This window comes from Pelophylax lessonae (genome assembly GCF_965119305.1).
Source record: "Pelophylax lessonae genome assembly, chromosome: 12".
NCBI classification, from domain to species: Eukaryota; Metazoa; Chordata; class Amphibia; order Anura; family Ranidae; genus Pelophylax; species Pelophylax lessonae.
Window position 1 is genome coordinate 36036134 of NC_138779.1, and position 14949 is coordinate 36051082.

At 43.6% G+C, this 14949-nt stretch overlaps 1 protein-coding gene across 1 annotated transcript in view; it reads left to right on the top strand.

Annotated features, from left to right (window-relative positions):
• Nucleotides 1-14949, top strand: part of LOC309568836 (uncharacterized protein) — a 149296-nt gene that overhangs the window by 46805 nt on the left and 87542 nt on the right. The window lies entirely within an intron of this gene.

The window sequence follows — 14949 nt, forward strand, 5'->3', positions numbered from 1 at the left end:
GTGTGGCCATTTTGCTTTCCTGCATTTCTTTTTCTTTGGGGTGGTTTTCATTGCTGCGCCTTGTACGATTTTACACACTTCCTTCCAAGGGATCTGATTTAGATCATATCTGAAATGTCTAGTGGTGTTTCCCACTTTCTTCAATTTAAGCCTGAATTTTGCCATAAAAAGCTCATGGCCTGAGCCACAGTCCGCTCCAGGTCTTGTTTTGACTGACTGTATAGAGCTTCTCCATCTTTGGCTGCAGAGAATATAATCAATCTGGTTTCTTTATTGGGTAGTCTTTGCAAAGTGAAATATCACCTCATTCACTAAGCACTGAGAAAATGCCCTTGTAAAGTGCAACTTTATTCAACAGCCTATTTGCCTTTAGTAAATCAACCCAATTGTCTTACCAGTTCAAAAAACAACAAGCAAACACAAGGATGTCATTTCATTGACAAAAGTGTGTCTAGTAGTCCTCCACAGGACCTAAGTTAAATATAAAATATGATCTCATATTGACTTTATTGCAATTCAATTTCAAAATCCTAGTTCGACAACTTTTTTAATTTGCCAAATTACAGTCTACCTGAATTTTGGCGGAATTGATCATCACACTTCAGATGTAAACTCTCAGGCCCCTTTCACACAGGGAGTCCAACAGGCGGACTCCGTTTTTCTTAGCGGGCGATCGGCAGATCGAGCAGGAGGATGACAGCTGTTCTCCGCGCTGTGTGCGGAGACAGAGCTGTCAGGTCCCCATGCATCTCTATGGGGGAATCGGATGAGAACGGACTGTCTGTCCGTTCTCATCTGATCCACCAGACGGATAGAAAATAGGGTTTCCATCCGTCCGGTTTTGACGGATCGGATCAGATCGAATATCAGCAGACATGTCTCCACTGACATCCGATGCCCCATAGAGATGCATGGGGCATCCATTCAGATTTGCCTGAAAAATGGACAGGCGGATCTGAACGGACTCCCTGTGTGAAAGGGGCCTTACTTATAGTGGAAACTTTCCTGTAATGTCCATATTATGTTTTTTTTTTTTTTAACAGCGATCAGGAGAAAGAAATGCATCTAAAATCATCAATCAAACAGATTTTGAAATGTGATTTTGAACAGGAAAACATAACCTTCCCGGTGTTATTACCACTTGCTGATTGCATTATGAGTGCATGGTTACTGGAAGCTATCAGTAAAAATGAAGATGAATACAGGAGGAACCTGGAAAAGATCCTAAAGCTGAGTGATAAAACCAGGAGGCCAGCTGATAATCATTGGGATGTTAGATACAACCTTTGGGATTGTTGAAGAGGATCAATTTTTTTAAATATAATGAGGACTTTGTGAAAAACACCCTCGATATGCTGGGTTTAGGCATTGATTACTTTGCAGTGCAGAGGAGATGCAATGACAGCGATCTCACTGATTATAGCGCTATTATATTCGTTGTAGAACGCAAAGGGGAGTAGATGATCGGAGCCAATGGAATTCATCTCAGTGTGTAAATGTTACACACAATCTACAGGCAGCAAATAGAATTATTTAAGGACCTACTAATGGCAGTCAGAAATCACAGCAGCTGTGCTAAAATCAACAATGTTAGTTTTCATTATTCTTTGTTAAATTATGTTAACAAATGTTGCTATCTTAATAAAGATCATTCAGAATATACTGTAAATGTGGATTTACTGGTCTTGAAACAATATTGTAAACCTTTTATGTATACAAAATATCTTTTTTATCTTGACAAGCAATGAATTTCAGGACATTTACATTGTCCCTTTCACCAGAATATGGATTAAGATTTGATAAAAGTACAATATCAGATATAATGTATGGATAATATATTAGAAAACATAAAATAATTAACATTATCTGGATCAATAACTAAACGTTATTAAAGAGGAGCTCCACCCTAAAAACTATCTTTGCACCTCCGCTAGCTTAGATGATCCTGAAAAACAATTGGATAATTCATTTTTGTTTCACTTACCTTGTTTTTAATGAAAATATACTTACCTTCCTTCCTCTTCCTCCCTCTGCAGCCGCGGCCCACGATGTCACTTCCTCCTTGCATTGCCTCCTGGGAGATGAGCGTCATCGATCCTAGGAGTCAATGCGCCTGCACTGGAGTCACTCGTCACTTCCGGTGCAGGCGCGTCATTCCCTGCTGAACAGCTTCTGGGCATGCCCAGAAGCTGTTCAGGGATGACATGCCTGCCCCGGAAGTGATGAGCAGGGCATTCTGGGACTCCGATGTCACCGAAGAGGACACGAAGAGGGACGCTCCGGCTTCAGCTGCCCACACCTGAGATGGCAGCGCTGGACAAGGCATTTTCAAGGTAAGCATTTCTTCTTACAGGTAAGTGAAACAGGGGACAGTTCAGAGGCTATCGTTGCTTAAATGCACAAGCCCTGACTGTCCCGGGGGTATTTTTAGGTAAAAAAAACATTTCTGCCCGGAACTTCACTTTAATTGTGTATAAGGAGATAAAATTTGGGGAGAATAAATTAATAAGTGTTGTATAGGATGGCAGGGATGGGTCCTGTATGGCAGGTATATCTCCCCGCTATTTGGGTTGAGGTTCCTTAAAGGGAGAGCTCAAGAGACATTTTTCAGTTCTCACCCATGCCGGGTAAAGAGTTTCTGGGTAGTCTGATAAGAAAGGAGAGGACTGACATACGGTTCCCTTGTGATTGGCGAAATTGTGAGATTCAGGAGAGATATTTGGGTGGGAAAGAACCTCCAACCCTGATCAAAAGGATTTTTTTCCCTGAAAGTATTAACCCAAGTTCAGAAAAGGAGGAGAAAATGCTTAGTACCTGTCTGTGAAATGGAGTAGAGGAGAACACCGCGACATGAGCAATGTGGGCTACTGTGTGGTTGAGTGGTCCGAGAGCTTTCAAAAACCCTGCAAGGGGACAAGTGGGACTGGAGGTGAACCAGCCAAGTATTTATGTTTTGCACCAACAATTTATAGACTATTCAGGAGACAAGGTGCTTTTTCTGTTGGCCTGTTTTTGACAATAAAAAGGACTGCTTTCGTTTACAAATAAGGTAGGCTGATGATCTTGGGCTCCAATATCATAGTGTATATATAATAGACAAACTACTTTTTTTTACACCAATAGCATGACAAATAAATTACTTTAAAAATAGTAATTAGATATACACATTATATAAACTAAAACATATTTTTTTTTTACATTACCACAAAAGGTGACTTTTTTTAGTTATGTTTTTTCAATTCTATAATGTGTTTATATGTGTTTATATACTGTACGTAGTAATAACCAATAATTTGTTACTACTATATTTAGCTAACTGTCGGTTCACACTAAGGCGATCCGACTTTGGGGGCGACCTGTGAAGTCGCGTGCACCGCGACTTCGACGCGACTTGCACGGACTTCACATAATTGAAGTCAATGCAAGTCGCTCCGATGTCGCCCCGAAGTAGTACAGGAACTATTTTCTAAGTCGGAGCGACTTGAGTCGCTCCTATTAGAACGGTTCCCATAGCACTGAATGGACCGTGACTTGTCAGGCGGCCAAGTCGCCTGACAAGTCGCGGTAGTGTGAACCGGGACTAAAGCTTTAACTTTGTTTTTCTTTTAAATCAGCACCAGGGACAGTAGTAACAAATTACTTTTTCAAGGTACCTGCAGTAGGTGCGGACAGAAATTGCATGGGGGCAAATTACAAGATTTGCTGACCAGGGTATTTGTGGCCACATAGACAGTGCCTTGAAAAAGTATTCATACCTTTGATCATTTCCACATTTTGTCATGTTACAAACAAAAAATGTAAATGTATTTTATTGGGATTTTATGTGATAGACCAACACAAAGTGGCACATAATTGTGAAGTGGAAGGAAAATGATAAATGGTTTCCAATTCTTTTTACAAATAAATATCTGAAAAGTGTGGCGTGCATTTGTATTCAGTCAATACTTTGCACAACCACATTTCACTGCAATTACAGCTGCAAGTCTTTTTGGGGATGTCTCTACCAGCTTTGCAGATCTAGAGAGTGACATTTTTGCCCATTCTTCTTTGCAAAATAGCTCAAGCTCTGTCAGATTGGATGGAGAGCATCCGTGTACAGCAATTTTAAAGTCTTGCTACAGATTCTCATTTGGATTTAGGTCTGGGCTTTGACTGGGCTATTCTAACACATGAATATGCTTTGATCTAAACCATTCCATTGTATCTCTGGCTGTATGTTTAATGTCGTTGTCCTGCTGGAAGGTGAACCTCCGCCCCAGTCTCAAGTCTTTTGCAAACTCTAACAGGTTTTCTTCTAAGATTTCCCTGTTTTTGTCTCCATCCATCTTCCCATCAACTCTGACCAGCTTCCCTGTCCATGCTGAAGAAAAGCATTCCTACATCATGATGCTGTCACCATGTTTCACGGTGGGGATGGTGTATTCAGGGTGATGTGCAGTGTTAGTTTTCTGCCACACATAGCGTTTTGCTTTTAGGCCAAAAAGTAAAATTTTGGTCTCAATTGACCAGAGCACCTTCTTCCACATGTTTGCTTAGTCCCCCACATGGCTTCTCGCAAACTGCATACCGGACTTCTTATGACTTTCTTTCGGCTTTCTTCTTGACACTCTTCCATAAAGGTCAGATTTTTGGAGTGCACGACTAATAGTTGTACTGTGGACAGATTCTCCCACCTGAGCTGTTGATCTCTGCGGCTCCTTCATAGTTACCATGGGCCTCTTGGCGTCTTCTCTTATTAATGCTCTCCTTGCCCGGCCTGACAGTTTAGGTGGACGTCCATGTCTTGGTAGGTTTGCAATTGTGCCATACTCTTTCCATTTTTGAATAAGGGTTTTAACAGTGCTCCGTAGGTTTGGAAATTCCCCTGTTATGGAACTTTGTAGGCACTTAAATCATATAACGAGTATATTAATAAATACATGCTTTATTAATAATTCATCAATTAAAACCAATAATTGCAAAATATATATGGAATAAGTAACTGAAATTACACCAACTAGAGTGTGCAATGATACTATAGACTGATGTATTGTACCCGATGCGTTCCAGAGGCTGTGCAACTCCTTCATCAGGAATATAGGAGGTATAATTTTTCCACGATGTAAATACATAGGTCAGAAACATACTGTACATACATTAACAGTACATACATATCAATTACTAAATCTCGAAATTACAAATATTCACATGATGCAACAGTAAAGATTGCATGTATCATTAAAAACAGAGTCTCAAAAACTCCTGCCTATTCTGCCCAACCTTGGAGGTAACACATGTTATCCTGAATACAGATCGATATTGAAGAGAAGTATCAATGGAAATACTGCACTCAGCTTGGAAGACCAGGAAACTTTGAGGCCTAGCAGACAAGGTCCTATAATCCAAAGAGATATCACGTGATAATTATAATGTAGAGATTCTGAAGCATGTGTATAAAAGACATGTTAAAAGATAGTCCAGCCTACCTGCATCAGTGCACCCATTACGATAGGGGACAACCTCACAGTATATATTAGTAGTGTTAATATAAGCTAAAAGGCAAAATAAGTATGTATATATATGTCAATATATATATCTATGCAAATAAAGATGTGAAAAAACCTTCAAATGTCAGTCCAGACAGAAAGTAGACACATAAGCAGCGCTGATATATATTGGACATCAATATATATTGGTGAGTAAATAGTTCATGCACTATAAATGCAAAGTCCACCAAAAGTAGCTCAAGAGGGATGGCCAATCACCACGGAGTGAAGGAATATTTATGAAAACTTCCCCCGCACCTCGTGACCCCCTAGGCCAGTGATGGCGAACCTTGGCACCCCAGATGTTTTGGAACTACAATTGCCATGATGCTCATGCACTCTGCAGTATAGTTGAGCATCATGGGAAATGTAGTTCCAAAACATCTGGGGTGCCAAGGTTCGCCATCACTGCCCTAGGCAATAAACACTCACCAGAAATCTGGAAAAAATATGCCTTAAATATATAATCTTTGCTCCGGATCAATCCACTTCATAACCATACAAAGGCAAACTGTCTGAAGTGCAGCTCTGAGATGCAAACCCAAAGGCAAACCGCAACACTTCCAGCAGCATCACATGTGTGCATAGAGAGAGGAAGACACTCATAGGGCAGTAGTCCAATACAACAAGTTTATTGACTCACAAAACACCCCTTCCCCATTTCATTACACTCACATGATAAATATGATATAAGGCAAAAAAAAAACAACATTTCCCAACGGACAGAAACAAACAGAGCACTGTGTGGCCAAGATCTCACCGACACCTGCTCCGTCCGCGTTCGGAGATGCTCGGATGATTCCGTGACTCCCGTCCGCGTTCTGAGATATTCGGACACTTCCGTGACTGCCGTCAGTGTCTAGGTTGTTGGGGTATATATCTATATATGCAAAAAAATATATATGTGCATTCATGCCACGAATGGCATACACATAGATATAATATGCATTTGGCCTGAAACCAATATAATATTTCTGTGGGTGTCAAAAATACATTCAACGTGGCCAGCTCTGAATGCATCCTACAGAGGGCTATAAGAGTAATTATGCTTTCCACAGCACGATGCCCATCACCACATATAAACTGTGAATGGGATCTAAAAACATCAGTACTAATGGATGATCATCAACAGGATCAAAAAGATTTTCTTGTGGTCACAATTTTAAACCTTAAACTAAGAAGTTTGGCAGATCTAGTGACACATAAAGACTGTGTTAAGAAAAAATCATCTCAGTGCATGATATAGGTAATCCACAGGAAATTCTATTTGATCAATAGCGACAAAAAACTGTTATGTCCAAAAAAATGCCTACCTGACTACCAACAGCATGGTGTAAACAACAAAGTGTCTTCCATAAGAGCATACGGCAGACTGATAAGCTGACTAATGTCTCTGTGTTTTATATGTCTCTCTCCCCATTACACCACCTACCTCAATAGGTTACAGCTGTGTGTGATAGGGGAGACTGATAGAGCCCAGTCCATGGTTTGCCTCCCGGGCCATGCACATGCAGTGCCTCCACATTGCACATGCGCGATCGACACCATCACGCCGGCATGGTGGAGTGACGTCCTGCGCTCCACCAACACAGAAGCTCCCCAAGGACACAAGAAGGTAGTCCAAAGGGGGAGCAATATGGAGGGAAGAAAAGCTGATTTGCGGGTCCTAATGACAGTACTCTAACTTCTCTGATTAATGCTCTCCTTGCCTGGTCTGTCAGTTTAGGTAGACAACCATGTCTTGGTAGGTTTGCAGTTGTGTCATACTCTTTCCATTTTTGGATGATGTATTAAACAGTGCTCTATGAGATGTTCAAAGCTTGGGATATTTTTTTATACCCTAACCTGCTTTAAACTTCTCCACAACTTTATCCCTGACCTGTCTGGTGTGTTCCTTGGCCTTCATTATGCTGTTTGCTCACTAAGGTTCTCTAACAAACCTCTGAGGGCTTCACAGAACAGCTGTATTTATACTGAGAATAAATTACACACAGGTGGACTCTATTTACTAATTAGGGGACTTCTGAAGGCAATTGGTTCCACTATATTTTTAGTTTGGGGTAAAGGGGGCTGAATACTAATGCACGCCACACTTTTCAAATATTTATTTGTAAAAAATTTTGAAAACCGTTTATAATTTTTGTTCTACTTCACAATTATGTGCCACTTTGTGTTGGTCTATCACATAAAATCCCAATAAAACACATTTACGTTTTTGGTTGTAACATGACAAAATATGGAAAATTTTAAGGGGGTATAAATATTTTTTCAATGCATTGTAGACGGAGCCATACAAGTAAAGAACTATACTTCGAAAAACAGTGGCGGCTGATGTTCAAAATTTTTTTTTGGGGGGGGGGGGGGGGCGCAAAAAGAAAAAATGTAATAGTTATTGCTTTGCGGCAAAAAACGCGGTAAAAAAATTGCGGGACTTTGAGGTCATGGTACAGGCATGGCACAGGTGATGGTATAGGCATGGCACAGGTGATGGTACAGGCATGGCACCGGTGATGGTATAGGCATGGCACAGGTGATGGTATAGGCATGGCACAGGTGATGGTATAGGCATGGCACATGTGATGGCACAGGCATGGCACAGGTGATGGTATAGGCATGGCACAGGTGATGGTATAGGCATGGCACAGGCATGGCACAGGTGATGGTATAGGCATGGCACAGGCATGCCACAGGTGATGGTATAGGCATGGCACAGGTGATGGTACAGGCATGGCACAGGTGATGGTATAGGCATGGCACAGGTGATGGTATAGGCATGGCACAGGCATGGCACAGGTGATGGCATAGGCATGGCACAGGCATGGCACAGGTGATGGTATAGGCATGGCACAGGTGATGGTACAGGCATGGCACAGGTGATGGTATAGGCATGGCACAGGTGATGGTATAGGCATGGTACAGGCATGGCACAGGTGATGGTATAGGCATGGCACAGGTGATGGTATAGGCATGGTACAGGCATGGCACAGGTGATGGTATAGGCATGGCACAGGCATGGCACAGGTGATGGTATAGGCATGGCACAAGTGATGGTATAGGCATGGCACAGGTGATGGTACAGGCATGGCACAGGTGATGGTATAGGCATGGCACAGGTGATGGTATAGGCATGGTACAGGCATGGCACAGGTGATGGTATAGGCATGGCACAGGTGATGGTATAGGCATGGCACAGGTGATGGTTTAGGCGCCATAGCACAGGTGATGGTATAGGTGGCATGGCACAGGGGATGGTATAGGCGGCATGGTACAGGTGATGGTATAGGTGGCATGGTACAGGTGATGGTATAGGCGGCATGGTACAGGTGATGGTATAGGCGGCATGGTACAGGTGATGGTATAGGCGGCATGGTACAGGTGATGGTATAGGCATGGTACAGGTGAGGGCACAGGTCGGCTTCAATCACTTACCTGCTCTCCTCCTGGGCTGCCTGCGAGACTTCCACGGCGCTGCTCCTCTCCTCGAGTCCTCTTCTTCTGACGGCGGCGGGATTCCAGGAACCGTCCACGGCGCTGCTCGACTCATCCTCTTCAGTCTTCTGGTCTTCCGATCGGTCCGGGCGGCGGGTAGGAGATCGGGCGGTGACGGTGCGTGACTGACGCACGCACCGGCACCGCCCCCATTGCGACGTCAGTGGGGTCAGCAATCGGATGTCCTGGATGATGATTGGTCCAGGCTGGAGACTGGACCAATCACAGCCAGGATATCACAAAAGTGGGGGTGTCCTAGCGCTATGACCTGCGCCCAGGTTACGCCCCCAGAAGGCAGCCAATCGGCGCCTCTTCTGGGTCATAAACCCCCCCTCCCCCCCCCCCCATAGCCACCACATAGGCCGGCGAACGCGATTTTTTTTTTAACTTTATTGTTCTTTTTGTCATTTTTTTTTCCTTTTTTTTAGGGGGGGGCGGCGCCCGGGCGCCCCCTATGCACAGGCCGCCACTGTCAAAAAACCTTTAGATGTCTTCTTCACAAAGCAGAATATACAAGGCTATGGGGATTGTTAGAGAATAAAAATCACACCTCATAGGTTCAACTAGATGGACTGTGTATTTTTTTCAATGTTTTAAACTGCATAACTACAGTATGTAAAGGAGCGGAAATAAAGGTGAATACAAAATGCAATAGTCCCCAGCCTAGTCTTATCATGAATAACAAAGTATTCTCTACCTCATTGAGTGTCATGTTTGAGGTTCTGCATTCAGCATCATCTTAAAAAATAGCACTGAAATTGACAGCTCCAGTCTTCATTTTCTATGACCTATGGTGATATACAGGAGGATAAAAAGGCCAGCTAGGAAATGCACCACTATGCGAACAGCGTGGTCAAAGGAGCTGATCATAGATACATATAAACTGAACTCTGGTATTAGTTAAAGGCTTTTTATAAACAAATTGAACTACCTCACAGCAACCTCTCCACCCCTTGTCCCTGCTGCACCTATGTATTATGGGCACCTTTTCCCTCAGCCTACGCCAGCTGGTATAACAGCCCCACAACTAAACATTTCTGCACACAGCATAGGAGGCTGTGCACCATTACAATGCATACAATGGAGAATTGTCATTGGTCAACATTGGTCAAGTGACCATGATGACCAATGAGAATCTCTTATTTCCTCTGGGACATCCTGGCAGAAAGAAGGCTTAGAAGAGATTGCCATTAGTCAGCCTGGTCATGTGGCCATGCTAACCATTGACAGCTCCCCATTGCATGCATTGTGAAAGTACACAGCCCCAAGAGCTGTGCAGTGAAAACTCCAATTGTGGGGTTTGTTACACTGGCTGGTGTGGGTGGTCATAATATACTGTATAAGTGCAGCAGGGACTGAGGGAATGGTGTTAGGGTGCTGTGAGCTAGTTCATTTTTTCATAAAAAAATAAAAACCATGCTTAAATTCTTTGGTTTTCACTTTTTAGAGCCTCTCTGAATTAAAAAATATTACATATAGCTTTTCAATGAATTATACTGATCAACCTCCAGATAAACCTTTTAATACAGAAAGACTCAGAATTTGCTGAGAGTGGGATGTACAACTTTTAGTCAGGTATATATGAAATATTTATAGACAAAAAAATCGCGCTCGGTGATGTAGGACTAAATAAATTTCCAAAATAGCCTAGTATTGAGAGAAAACAAAATTTTAATAATAAATTATAAATAGATTATAAATAAATGTCCATAATAGTCCATATATCAATGGTGAAATTGTGAAGACAATGGTGTCAATCCAGATTGCCCCTTGGTAGTACGGGCTTACCAGAACACAGTGTGTCAAAGGCCAAGAATCCAAATCAGGGATCTTGATACTGGTGGCAGATGTCCGTGATAGAACTCCCAAAAATTGAATATATGGAATCATGGAAAAAAACAAAAAGACGCCATAGCGTAAAATCCCACAAACAAATGTTGATAAATATTAAAAGGCGCATACTACCTCCTACTAGAATAAGGGTCATATACACAAGCAGCGCTGAGAAATGTAATGACTAAACATGAAAAAATGTGAAGAAAACATGCAAAAGAAACAGGGTCTATAGAGTCCATATATATTAGGATAATGGGAAAGTCTCTGTGAAGTTCACAGCGGGAAGTAACACCAGTGTTAGAGCCGAACAGGAGTCAATCCTTTCACCTCACCATGTGAAACCTCTCCCCAGGGAATCGAATTTACCAGAAGACTGGCAAATAAACAGCCCAAAGACAAACAGGTTCCCAATCTCTAGTATCCGGACCACCGTCTCAGATGTACACTCTCTGATCCATAAGGCTGCTCACCCGGACATGTAACACTTAGATGTAGTGCATGGGAGAAAACATAAGGAGCACATAGAGCAGTATTGCTAATGCACATATTTATTGAGCCCGACCCCCTTCACAATTGCACTTACAACAAGACAGAGTAAAAACAGCGTAGAATCTTATGCATAACTGAAGACAGTGACAGCCACATTAGGGAGCCTACCAGACCTCCGTCATACTCGTCAGTATCCGGAAGCCCACGGAATGTACCGAGCCTCCCACTTGGCGTCCTGCTTCCTAGGTGACCTTGTAGCTCGTGCCCTGACCGGTTTCGTCTTACAAGACTTCAGCAGAGAAGCCCCTTTGTCACGATCATATCCCCCTGAGGAAGACACGAGGTCCCTGGTTTTCGTCACGTGTAGGGGAGGGGCAAGGACGGACAGAGCGCTTCACTGTTCGTGAGACTGTCGGACTGTACCAGCATAGGAGAAGGTATTCGGCCACTGCGTCTCCCGCTTTACCATCACGGCTTGGTTGGTTGTATGGATATAACTATATGTCGTTTGAAAAAAGTGCATGGATGCACTGAAATATGTGAGTTCAATTAATCTTTCTTTTATTAAATAAACATTTAAAGAGGTATAAGCACTATTGGAGGTTTCCTTTTTTTCATATGCCACGCTGATACTTGCTGCTGGAGTGTCACGTTTTGGATGGATCAGTTTCCCTGATTTCCTGTATATGCGCCAGTTTAAACTGTATCTGAGCCACGTACTGCTGGAACAATAGGATCTGGAAGGGTCACCCCTAAGAAGGAGCCCCTGTATATGTGCCTATTTTAATCATACATAAGGTGAGCACCCACTCACAAGGGGGTGCACAGTTGTTTTATGATCTGTGACACTCTGGTCACTCACTTTCTTGGGGAACACTTACCACCCTCAGGTGGTTTGGAGCACTTTATTGAAGACTCTAATTGTATTTGCACTGATTCACAAAGACTGGGATTTATCTATTTTTGACACTACTTTAATTTAATATTTTTTGAATTGATATACGGTGGACTGTATTTTGATTCCTTATCACTGTGATTTGCACATTGGGATTTTTATTGGACATTTTTTTGCACTACGCACTTTTATGAGGATTTATGCAGTATTATTGAGAAAATATTGTGTTTTATCATACTAAACTATTCACTAGTCACTTAATATATGTTAATTTCTGATTATCATTTATATGCCTTATGATTTAACACTGGTGAGGATATTTAGGGATTCATTTTATCACTTGAACACATAGATTCATTTGTTTTTTATTGAAGGAGCATATAATAATATTTTTATCAGTCTATTTACATCACATATACAGTCTTATCTAAAAGGATTTTATTTTGCGCAACACTATTTTATATATTTTATTTAGCAATTATTAGTGTGAGGAAAGGGATATCTAGTGTAGTTAGGGTACTATTTTCCACTATAGTTAGATTCAAAAATCTAGTTTCTGTAGGGAAAGTGTTAAGTGTCAGGGTGACCGTAGTGTAGTGTAGGATGAACTGACTCTGACTGCTATGGCAGGGTGACCAAACCCTTCCATGTCAGGGTGACCACCATAGAAAAAAGATTGTTTGTATTAGAATTGCAGTAGAGCAGGGTAGTGGCTCCGCTCCTTTCACACCTGGCCGTTTTTGTTGCAGGCGTTTATTGGGCTTTTTTGTGGACGTCTTTGGAGGCAGGCATGACATCTGAACTTCTGTGTAGGGGTATATATACACACACACATATACTGTATGTATATATACACCTACACACATATAGGTGTGAAAGTAGCGGAACCCTATGCCTGCGCTAATGAAATTATCTGCAGGCATAGGACTCTGCTCCTATCACACCTATATGTGTGTATGTGTATATATACATATATGTGTGTGTGTGTATATATATATACCCCTATACAGAAGTTCAGATTGTTACGCTCAACGCTCCGGGCCCCCTGCTGGCCTCGGAGCGCTCACAGCGTGTGTCCCCAGGCGGCGCTCCTGCGTCTCGGCGTGTGCGTCCCCGCTCGCTAGGGCACGCACGCACCGGGACTCTTAGATCTAAAGGACCAATGCACAGGTGATTGGTGCCTGGTCCAAACTGGTTGTTAAGGGTTAAGGTTTGTGAAAGGCAGTGCTGACTTAATTAGGCTTCACCTGTGCACTGTCCATTAATACCTTCTCCTCCCACAGCTTCCTGCCGGATCTTTGTGCCTTGTGCCTCTGAGAAAGCGTTCCCTTCTGTGTTTGTTTGCTTTGCCTGTTGCCGTACCCGTTGCTACCGACGTCTCGCCTTTGAACCTCTGCCGCCTGCCCTGACCTCTGCTACGTCCGACTACGCTCTTGCCTACTCCCTGTGTACCACGCCATATCAGCTGCCAGAGAGATCGAGTTGTTACTAGGGGACACGACCTGGTAGTTACCGCCGCAGCAAATCCATCCCGCCTTGCGGCGGGCTCTGGTGAAGACCAGTAACTGCTTAGAACCGGTCCTCTAGTACAACCCACGCCATCGCCTCTCTGGTCCAGAGGATCCACTATCAGTCCTGCCGGTTCGTGACAGTAAGATCCGGCCATGGATCCCGCTGATGTTCCGTTGCCAAGCCTAGCGGACCTCACCACCATTGTGGCCCAGCAAGGTCAACAGTTGGCCCAGCTGACCGCTATGTTTCAGCAGCTCCTGCCAACTCAGCAACAGCCAGCCCCTCCGTCAGCATCTGCTGCACCTCCCCCACCAGCAGTTGCCACCGGGTCCAGAATCCGCTTGTCTCTGCCGGACAAGTATGACGGAGATCCTAAATTGTGCCTAGGGTTCCTGTCTCAGTGCTCTCTTCACCTCGAGCTACTGTCTGACCAGTTTCCGTCTGAGCGAGCCAAGGTAGCCTTCATCCTCAGTCTGCTCTCCGGGAGGGCCCTGGCCTGGGCTACACCGTTTTGGGACCGCGCTGATCCTGCCACCGCATCTGTCCAGAATTTTTTTCAGGAGTTTCGTAATGTTTTCGAGGATCCTGCCCGGGTTACCTCCGCAGAGAATGCCTTGCTAAACTTGTCCCAAGGAAGTTCTACCGTGGGTGATTATGCCATCCAGTTCCGTACCCTTGCCTCCGAGCTGAACTGGAACAATGAAGCTCTTTGTGCCACTTTTAAAAAGGGACTCAATAGTGACATCAAGGATGTCCTTGCTGCACGTGACCTGCCTACTACCCTGAGTAACCTCATCTTGTTGGCCACCAGGACCGATAAACGTTTCTCAGAGAGACAAGAGGAACTCCATCTTGAAAAGGAAAGAGCTCGTCCTAAACGCTACCCTCGTCTTGCCCCTGTGTTCCAGCGTCCACCTCAACCTGTCTCTGGGTCTTCCACTGTGGAGGCCATGCAGGTGGAGCGGTCTCGCCTGACCCCGCAAGAACGAAGCCGTCGTAGAGACGAGAACCTGTGTTTGTACTGCGCTAGTACCGAGCACTTCCTTAAGGACTGTCCTCTTCGTCCCCCACGTTCGGGAAACGCTCGCACCTAGTGAATGTGGGAGAGGCATTACTAGGTGTGGATTCTTCCTCTCCACGTCTCATCATACCCGTGCAGTTGTTCCTTTCGTCCAAGTCCTTCTTCTCTGCTGCAGCCTTCTT